Source organism: Dunckerocampus dactyliophorus, chromosome 6 (assembly GCF_027744805.1).
Source record: "Dunckerocampus dactyliophorus isolate RoL2022-P2 chromosome 6, RoL_Ddac_1.1, whole genome shotgun sequence".
In the NCBI taxonomy this organism is placed as follows: Eukaryota; Metazoa; Chordata; class Actinopteri; order Syngnathiformes; family Syngnathidae; genus Dunckerocampus; species Dunckerocampus dactyliophorus.
Window position 1 is genome coordinate 523,404 of NC_072824.1, and position 6,597 is coordinate 530,000.

Genomic DNA, 6,597 nt, shown 5'->3' on the forward strand with positions numbered 1-6,597 from the left:
GATCTCGGAAGCTAAGCAGGGGCGGGCCTGGTTTCCCACTTCTTGGAAAACGCCATCACTTTGAATGGAGGAAGAGTATTTATTTTGCCCTCATGTGAGGAACATCCATCTACAGTATTTGTCTCTCTGCTGTGAAGTTCAAACAGGCTTATAGGCTGGCTGTGGCTGCGACCGGTGGCACAAAACAGCCAGAAAAACCATACGAGCAGCAAAGTGTGCACACACATCCGAGACCGTTTGCAGAGGCGCAGTTTGACCAGTGTCGTCTTTAAAAGGAAAGTTTTCAGAGAGCTTTCCGGCTTACGGCCATACTACCCTGAGAACGCCCGATCTCGTCCGATCTCGGAAGCTAAGCAGGGGCGTGCCTGGTTAGTACTTGGATGGGAGACCGCCTGGGAATAACAGGTGCTGTAAGCTTTTTAGGCTCTTGGCTTTCAGCAGAGGGCGCTGTTTCCCACTTCTTGGAAAACGCCATCACTTTGAATGGAGGAAGAGTATTTATTTTGCCCTCATGTGAGGAACATCCATCTACAGTGTTTTTCTATCTGCTGTGAAGTTCAAACAGGCTTATAGGCTGGCTGTGGCTGCGACCGGTGGCACAAAACAGCCAGAAAAACCATACGAGCAGCAAAGTGTGCACACACATCCGAGACCGTTTGCAGAAGCACAGTTTGACCAGTGTCGTCTTTAAAAGGAAAGTTTTCAGAGAGCTTTCCGGCTTACGGCCATACTACCCTGAGAACGCCCGATCTCGTCCGATCTCGGAAGCTAAGCAGGGGAGACCGCCTGGGAATACCAGGTGCTGTAAGCTTTTTAGGCTCTTGGCTTTCAGCAGAGGGCGCTGTTTCCCACTTCTTGGAAAACGCCATCACTTTGAATGGAGGAAGAGTATTTATTTTGCCCTCATGTGAGGAACATCCATCTACAGTGTTTTTCTATCTGCTGTGAAGTTCAAACAGGCTTATAGGCTGGCTGTGGCTGCGACCGGTGGCACAAAACAGCCAGAAAAACCATACGAGCAGCAAAGTGTGCACACACATCCGAGACCGTTTGCAGAAGCGCAGTTTGACCAGTGTCGTCTTTAAAAGGAAAGTTTTCAGAGCGCTTTCCGGCTTACGGCCATACTACCCTGAGAACGCCCGATCTCGTCCGATCTCGGAAGCTAAGCAGGGGCGGGCCTGGTTAGTACTTGGATGGGAGACCGCCTGGGAATACCAGGTGCTGTAAGCTTTTTAGGCTCTTGGCTTTCAGCAGAGGGCGCTGTTTCCCACTTCTTGGAAAACGCCATCACTTTGAATGGAGGAAGAGTATTTATTTTGCCCTCATGTGAGGAACATCCATCTACAGTATTTGTCTCTCTGCTGTGAAGTTCAAACAGGCTTATAGGCTGGCTGTGGCTGCGACCGGTGGCACAAAACAGCCAGAAAAACCATACGAGCAGCAAAGTGTGCACACACATCCGAGACCGTTTGCAGAAGCGCAGTTTGACCAGTGTCGTCTTTAAAAGGAAAGTTTTCAGAGAGCTTTCCGGCTTACGGCCATACTATCCTGAGAACGCCCGATCTCGTCCGATCTCGGAAGCTAAGCAGGGGCGGACCTGGTTAGTACTTGGATGGGAGACCGCCTGGGAATACCAGGTGCTGTAAGCTTTTTAGGCTCTTGGCTTTCAGCAGAGGGCGCTGTTTCCCACTTCTTGGAAAACGCCATCACTTTGAATGGAGGAAGAGTATTTATTTTGCCCTCATGTGAGGAACATCCATCTACAGTGTTTTTCTATCTGCTGTGAAGTTCAAACAGGCTTATAGGCTGGCTGTGGCTGCGACCGGTGGCACAAAACAGCCAGAAAAACCATACGAGCAGCAAAGTGTGCACACACATCCGAGACCGTTTGCAGAAGCGCAGTTTGACCAGTGTCGTCTTTAAAAGGAAAGTTTTCAGAGCGCTTTCCGGCTTACGGCCATACTACCCTGAGAACGCCCGATCTCGTCCGATCTCGGAAGCTAAGCAGGGGCGGGCCTGGTTAGTACTTGGATGGGAGACCGCCTGGGAATACCAGGTGCTGTAAGCTTTTTAGGCTCTTGGCTTTCAGCAGAGGGCGCTGTTTCCCACTTCTTGGAAAACGCCATCACTTTGAATGGAGGAAGAGTATTTATTTTGCCCTCATGTGAGGAACATCCATCTATTTGTCTCTCTGCTGTGAAGTTCAAACAGGCCTATAGGCTGGCTGTGGCTGCGACCGGTGGCACAAAACAGCCAGAAAAACCATACAAGCAGCAAAGTGTGCACACACATCCGAGACCGTTTGCAGAAGCGCAATTTGACCAGTGTCGTCTTTAAAAGGAAAGTTTTCAGAGAGCTTTCCGGCTTACGGCCACACTACCCTGAGAACGCCCGATCTCGTCCGATCTCGGAAGCTAAGCAGGGGCGGGCCTGGTTAGTACTTGGATGGGAGACCGCCTGGGAATACCAGGTGCTGTAAGCTTTTTAGGCTCTTGGCTTTCAGCAGAGGGCGCTGTTTCCCACTTCTTGGAAAACGCCATCACTTTGAATGGAGGAAGAGTATTTATTTTGCCCTCATGTGAGGAACATCCATCTACAGTGTTTTTCTATCTGCTGTGAAGTTCAAACAGGCTTATAGGCTGGCTGTGGCTGCGACCGGTGGCACAAAACAGCCAGAAAAACCATACGAGCAGCAAAGTGTGCACACACATCCGAGACCGTTTGCAGAAGCGCAGTTTGACCAGTGTCGTCTTTAAAAGGAAAGTTTTCAGAGCGCTTTCCGGCTTACGGCCATACTATCCTGAGAACGCCCGATCTCGTCCGATCTCGGAAGCTAAGCAGGGGCGGACCTGGTTAGTACTTGGATGGGAGACCGCCTGGGAATACCAGGTGCTGTAAGCTTTTTAGGCTCTTGGCTTTCAGCAGAGGGCGCTGTTTCCCACTTCTTGGAAAACGCCATCACTTTGAATGGAGGAAGAGTATTTATTTTGCCCTCATGTGAGGAACATCCATCTATTTGTCTCTCTGCTGTGAAGTTCAAACAGGCCTATAGGCTGGCTGTGGCTGCGACCGGTGGCACAAAACAGCCAGAAAAACCATACAAGCAGCAAAGTGTGCACACACATCCGAGACCGTTTGCAGAAGCGCAATTTGACCAGTGTCGTCTTTAAAAGGAAAGTTTTCAGAGAGCTTTCCGGCTTACGGCCATACTACCCTGAGAACGCCCGATCTCGTCCGATCTCGGAAGCTAAGCAGGGGCGGGCCTGGTTAGTACTTGGATGGGAGACCGCCTGGGAATACCAGGTGCTGTAAGCTTTTTAGGCTCTTGGCTTTCAGCAGAGGGCGCTGTTTCCCACTTCTTGGAAAACGCCATCACTTTGAATGGAGGAAGAGTATTTATTTTGCCCTCATGTGAGGAACATCCATCTACAGTGTTTTTCTATCTGCTGTGAAGTTCAAACAGGCTTATAGGCTGGCTGTGGCTGCGACCGGTGGCACAAAACAGCCAGAAAAACCATACGAGCAGCAAAGTGTGCACACACATCCGAGACCGTTTGCAGAAGCGCAGTTTGACCAGTGTCGTCTTTAAAAGGAAAGTTTTCAGAGCGCTTTCCGGCTTACGGCCATACTACCCTGAGAACGCCCGATCTCGTCCGATCTCGGAAGCTAAGCAGGGGCGGACCTGGTTAGTACTTGGATGGGAGACCGCCTGGGAATACCAGGTGCTGTAAGCTTTTTAGGCTCTTGGCTTTCAGCAGAGGGCGCTGTTTCCCACTTCTTGGAAAACGCCATCACTTTGAATGGAGGAAGAGTATTTATTTTGCCCTCATGTGAGGAACATCCATCTACAGTATTTGTCTCTCTGCTGTGAAGTTCAAACAGGCTTATAGGCTGGCTGTGGCTGCGACCGGTGGCACAAAACAGCCAGAAAAACCATACGAGCAGCAAAGTGTGCACACACATCCGAGACCGTTTGCAGAAGCGCAGTTTGACCAGTGTCGTCTTTAAAAGGAAAGTTTTCAGAGAGCTTTCCGGCTTACGGCCATACTATCCTGAGAACGCCCGATCTCGTCCGATCTCGGAAGCTAAGCAGGGGCGGACCTGGTTAGTACTTGGATGGGAGACCGCCTGGGAATACCAGGTGCTGTAAGCTTTTTAGACTCTTGGCTTTCAGCAGAGGGCGCTGTTTCCCACTTCTTGGAAAACGCCATCACTTTGAATGGAGGAAGAGTATTTATTTTGCCCTCATGTGAGGAACATCCATCTATTTGTCTCTCTGCTGTGAAGTTCAAACAGGCCTATAGGCTGGCTGTGGCTGCGACCGGTGGCACAAAACAGCCAGAAAAACCATACAAGCAGCAAAGTGTGCACACACATCCGAGACCGTTTGCAGAAGCGCAATTTGACCAGTGTCGTCTTTAAAAGGAAAGTTTTCAGAGAGCTTTCCGGCTTACGGCCACACTACCCTGAGAACGCCCGATCTCGTCCGATCTCGGAAGCTAAGCAGGGGCGGGCCTGGTTAGTACTTGGATGGGAGACCGCCTGGGAATACCAGGTGCTGTAAGCTTTTTAGGCTCTTGGCTTTCAGCAGAGGGCGCTGTTTCCCACTTCTTGGAAAACGCCATCACTTTGAATGGAGGAAGAGTATTTATTTTGCCCTCATGTGAGGAACATCCATCTACAGTGTTTTTCTATCTGCTGTGAAGTTCAAACAGGCTTATAGGCTGGCTGTGGCTGCGACCGGTGGCACAAAACAGCCAGAAAAACCATACGAGCAGCAAAGTGTGCACACACATCCGAGACCGTTTGCAGAAGCGCAGTTTGACCAGTGTCGTCTTTAAAAGGAAAGTTTTCAGAGCGCTTTCCGGCTTACGGCCATACTATCCTGAGAACGCCCGATCTCGTCCGATCTCGGAAGCTAAGCAGGGGCGGACCTGGTTAGTACTTGGATGGGAGACCGCCTGGGAATACCAGGTGCTGTAAGCTTTTTAGACTCTTGGCTTTCAGCAGAGGGCGCTGTTTCCCACTTCTTGGAAAACGCCATCACTTTGAATGGAGGAAGAGTATTTATTTTGCCCTCATGTGAGGAACATCCATCTATTTGTCTCTCTGCTGTGAAGTTCAAACAGGCCTATAGGCTGGCTGTGGCTGCGACCGGTGGCACAAAACAGCCAGAAAAACCATACAAGCAGCAAAGTGTGCACACACATCCGAGACCGTTTGCAGAAGCGCAATTTGACCAGTGTCGTCTTTAAAAGGAAAGTTTTCAGAGAGCTTTCCGGCTTACGGCCACACTACCCTGAGAACGCCCGATCTCGTCCGATCTCGGAAGCTAAGCAGGGGCGGGCCTGGTTAGTACTTGGATGGGAGACCGCCTGGGAATACCAGGTGCTGTAAGCTTTTTAGGCTCTTGGCTTTCAGCAGAGGGCGCTGTTTCCCACTTCTTGGAAAACGCCATCACTTTGAATGGAGGAAGAGTATTTATTTTGCCCTCATGTGAGGAACATCCATCTACAGTGTTTTTCTATCTGCTGTGAAGTTCAAACAGGCTTATAGGCTGGCTGTGGCTGCGACCGGTGGCACAAAACAGCCAGAAAAACCATACGAGCAGCAAAGTGTGCACACACATCCGAGACCGTTTGCAGAAGCGCAGTTTGACCAGTGTCGTCTTTAAAAGGAAAGTTTTCAGAGCGCTTTCCGGCTTACGGCCATACTATCCTGAGAACGCCCGATCTCGTCCGATCTCGGAAGCTAAGCAGGGGCGGACCTGGTTAGTACTTGGATGGGAGACCGCCTGGGAATACCAGGTGCTGTAAGCTTTTTAGGCTCTTGGCTTTCAGCAGAGGGCGCTGTTTCCCACTTCTTGGAAAACGCCATCACTTTGAATGGAGGAAGAGTATTTATTTTGCCCTCATGTGAGGAACATCCATCTATTTGTCTCTCTGCTGTGAAGTTCAAACAGGCCTATAGGCTGGCTGTGGCTGCGACCGGTGGCACAAAACAGCCAGAAAAACCATACAAGCAGCAAAGTGTGCACACACATCCGAGACCGTTTGCAGAAGCGCAATTTGACCAGTGTCGTCTTTAAAAGGAAAGTTTTCAGAGAGCTTTCCGGCTTACGGCCATACTACCCTGAGAACGCCCGATCTCGTCCGATCTCGGAAGCTAAGCAGGGGCGGGCCTGGTTAGTACTTGGATGGGAGACCGCCTGGGAATACCAGGTGCTGTAAGCTTTTTAGGCTCTTGGCTTTCAGCAGAGGGCGCTGTTTCCCACTTCTTGGAAAACGCCATCACTTTGAATGGAGGAAGAGTATTTATTTTGCCCTCATGTGAGGAACATCCATCTACAGTGTTTTTCTATCTGCTGTGAAGTTCAAACAGGCTTATAGGCTGGCTGTGGCTGCGACCGGTGGCACAAAACAGCCAGAAAAACCATACGAGCAGCAAAGTGTGCACACACATCCGAGACCGTTTGCAGAAGCGCAGTTTGACCAGTGTCGTCTTTAAAAGGAAAGTTTTCAGAGCGCTTTCCGGCTTACGGCCATACTACCCTGAGAACGCCCGATCTCGTCCGATCTCGGAAGCTAAGCAGGGGCG

General features: G+C 50.3%; 15 non-coding genes across 15 annotated transcripts in view; all 15 read left to right on the top strand.

Annotated features, from left to right (window-relative positions):
* Window positions 1–298: 298 nt before the first annotated feature.
* On the top strand, window positions 299–417 carry LOC129183981 (5S ribosomal RNA). The gene has a single exon (XR_008571386.1). It is a non-coding gene; the product is annotated as a 5S ribosomal RNA (ribosomal RNA).
* Window positions 418–1,111: 694 nt separating this feature from the next.
* On the top strand, window positions 1,112–1,230 carry LOC129184097 (5S ribosomal RNA). Its single transcript, XR_008571487.1, has one exon. It is a non-coding gene; the product is annotated as a 5S ribosomal RNA (ribosomal RNA).
* A 300-nt stretch (window positions 1,231–1,530) lies between these two features.
* LOC129183710 (5S ribosomal RNA) lies at window positions 1,531–1,649 on the top strand. Its single transcript, XR_008571122.1, has one exon. It is a non-coding gene; the product is annotated as a 5S ribosomal RNA (ribosomal RNA).
* A 300-nt stretch (window positions 1,650–1,949) lies between these two features.
* On the top strand, window positions 1,950–2,068 carry LOC129184098 (5S ribosomal RNA). Its single transcript, XR_008571488.1, has one exon. It is a non-coding gene; the product is annotated as a 5S ribosomal RNA (ribosomal RNA).
* Window positions 2,069–2,363: 295 nt separating this feature from the next.
* On the top strand, window positions 2,364–2,482 carry LOC129183551 (5S ribosomal RNA). The gene has a single exon (XR_008570967.1). It is a non-coding gene; the product is annotated as a 5S ribosomal RNA (ribosomal RNA).
* A 300-nt stretch (window positions 2,483–2,782) lies between these two features.
* On the top strand, window positions 2,783–2,901 carry LOC129183711 (5S ribosomal RNA). The gene has a single exon (XR_008571123.1). It is a non-coding gene; the product is annotated as a 5S ribosomal RNA (ribosomal RNA).
* A 295-nt stretch (window positions 2,902–3,196) lies between these two features.
* LOC129184099 (5S ribosomal RNA) lies at window positions 3,197–3,315 on the top strand. The gene has a single exon (XR_008571489.1). It is a non-coding gene; the product is annotated as a 5S ribosomal RNA (ribosomal RNA).
* Window positions 3,316–3,615: 300 nt separating this feature from the next.
* On the top strand, window positions 3,616–3,734 carry LOC129183458 (5S ribosomal RNA). The gene has a single exon (XR_008570876.1). It is a non-coding gene; the product is annotated as a 5S ribosomal RNA (ribosomal RNA).
* Window positions 3,735–4,034: 300 nt separating this feature from the next.
* Window positions 4,035–4,153, top strand: LOC129183712 (5S ribosomal RNA). Its single transcript, XR_008571124.1, has one exon. It is a non-coding gene; the product is annotated as a 5S ribosomal RNA (ribosomal RNA).
* Window positions 4,154–4,448: 295 nt separating this feature from the next.
* On the top strand, window positions 4,449–4,567 carry LOC129183552 (5S ribosomal RNA). The gene has a single exon (XR_008570968.1). It is a non-coding gene; the product is annotated as a 5S ribosomal RNA (ribosomal RNA).
* A 300-nt stretch (window positions 4,568–4,867) lies between these two features.
* Window positions 4,868–4,986, top strand: LOC129183713 (5S ribosomal RNA). The gene has a single exon (XR_008571125.1). It is a non-coding gene; the product is annotated as a 5S ribosomal RNA (ribosomal RNA).
* Window positions 4,987–5,281: 295 nt separating this feature from the next.
* LOC129183554 (5S ribosomal RNA) lies at window positions 5,282–5,400 on the top strand. Its single transcript, XR_008570969.1, has one exon. It is a non-coding gene; the product is annotated as a 5S ribosomal RNA (ribosomal RNA).
* Window positions 5,401–5,700: 300 nt separating this feature from the next.
* Window positions 5,701–5,819, top strand: LOC129183714 (5S ribosomal RNA). Its single transcript, XR_008571126.1, has one exon. It is a non-coding gene; the product is annotated as a 5S ribosomal RNA (ribosomal RNA).
* Window positions 5,820–6,114: 295 nt separating this feature from the next.
* Window positions 6,115–6,233, top strand: LOC129184100 (5S ribosomal RNA). Its single transcript, XR_008571490.1, has one exon. It is a non-coding gene; the product is annotated as a 5S ribosomal RNA (ribosomal RNA).
* Window positions 6,234–6,533: 300 nt separating this feature from the next.
* Window positions 6,534–6,597, top strand: part of LOC129183459 (5S ribosomal RNA) — a 119-nt gene continuing 55 nt past the window's right edge. Inside the window, exon 1 of the ribosomal RNA XR_008570877.1 lies at window positions 6,534–6,597. This exon is cut by the window's right edge and continues 55 nt beyond it. This is a non-coding gene — a ribosomal RNA (5S ribosomal RNA).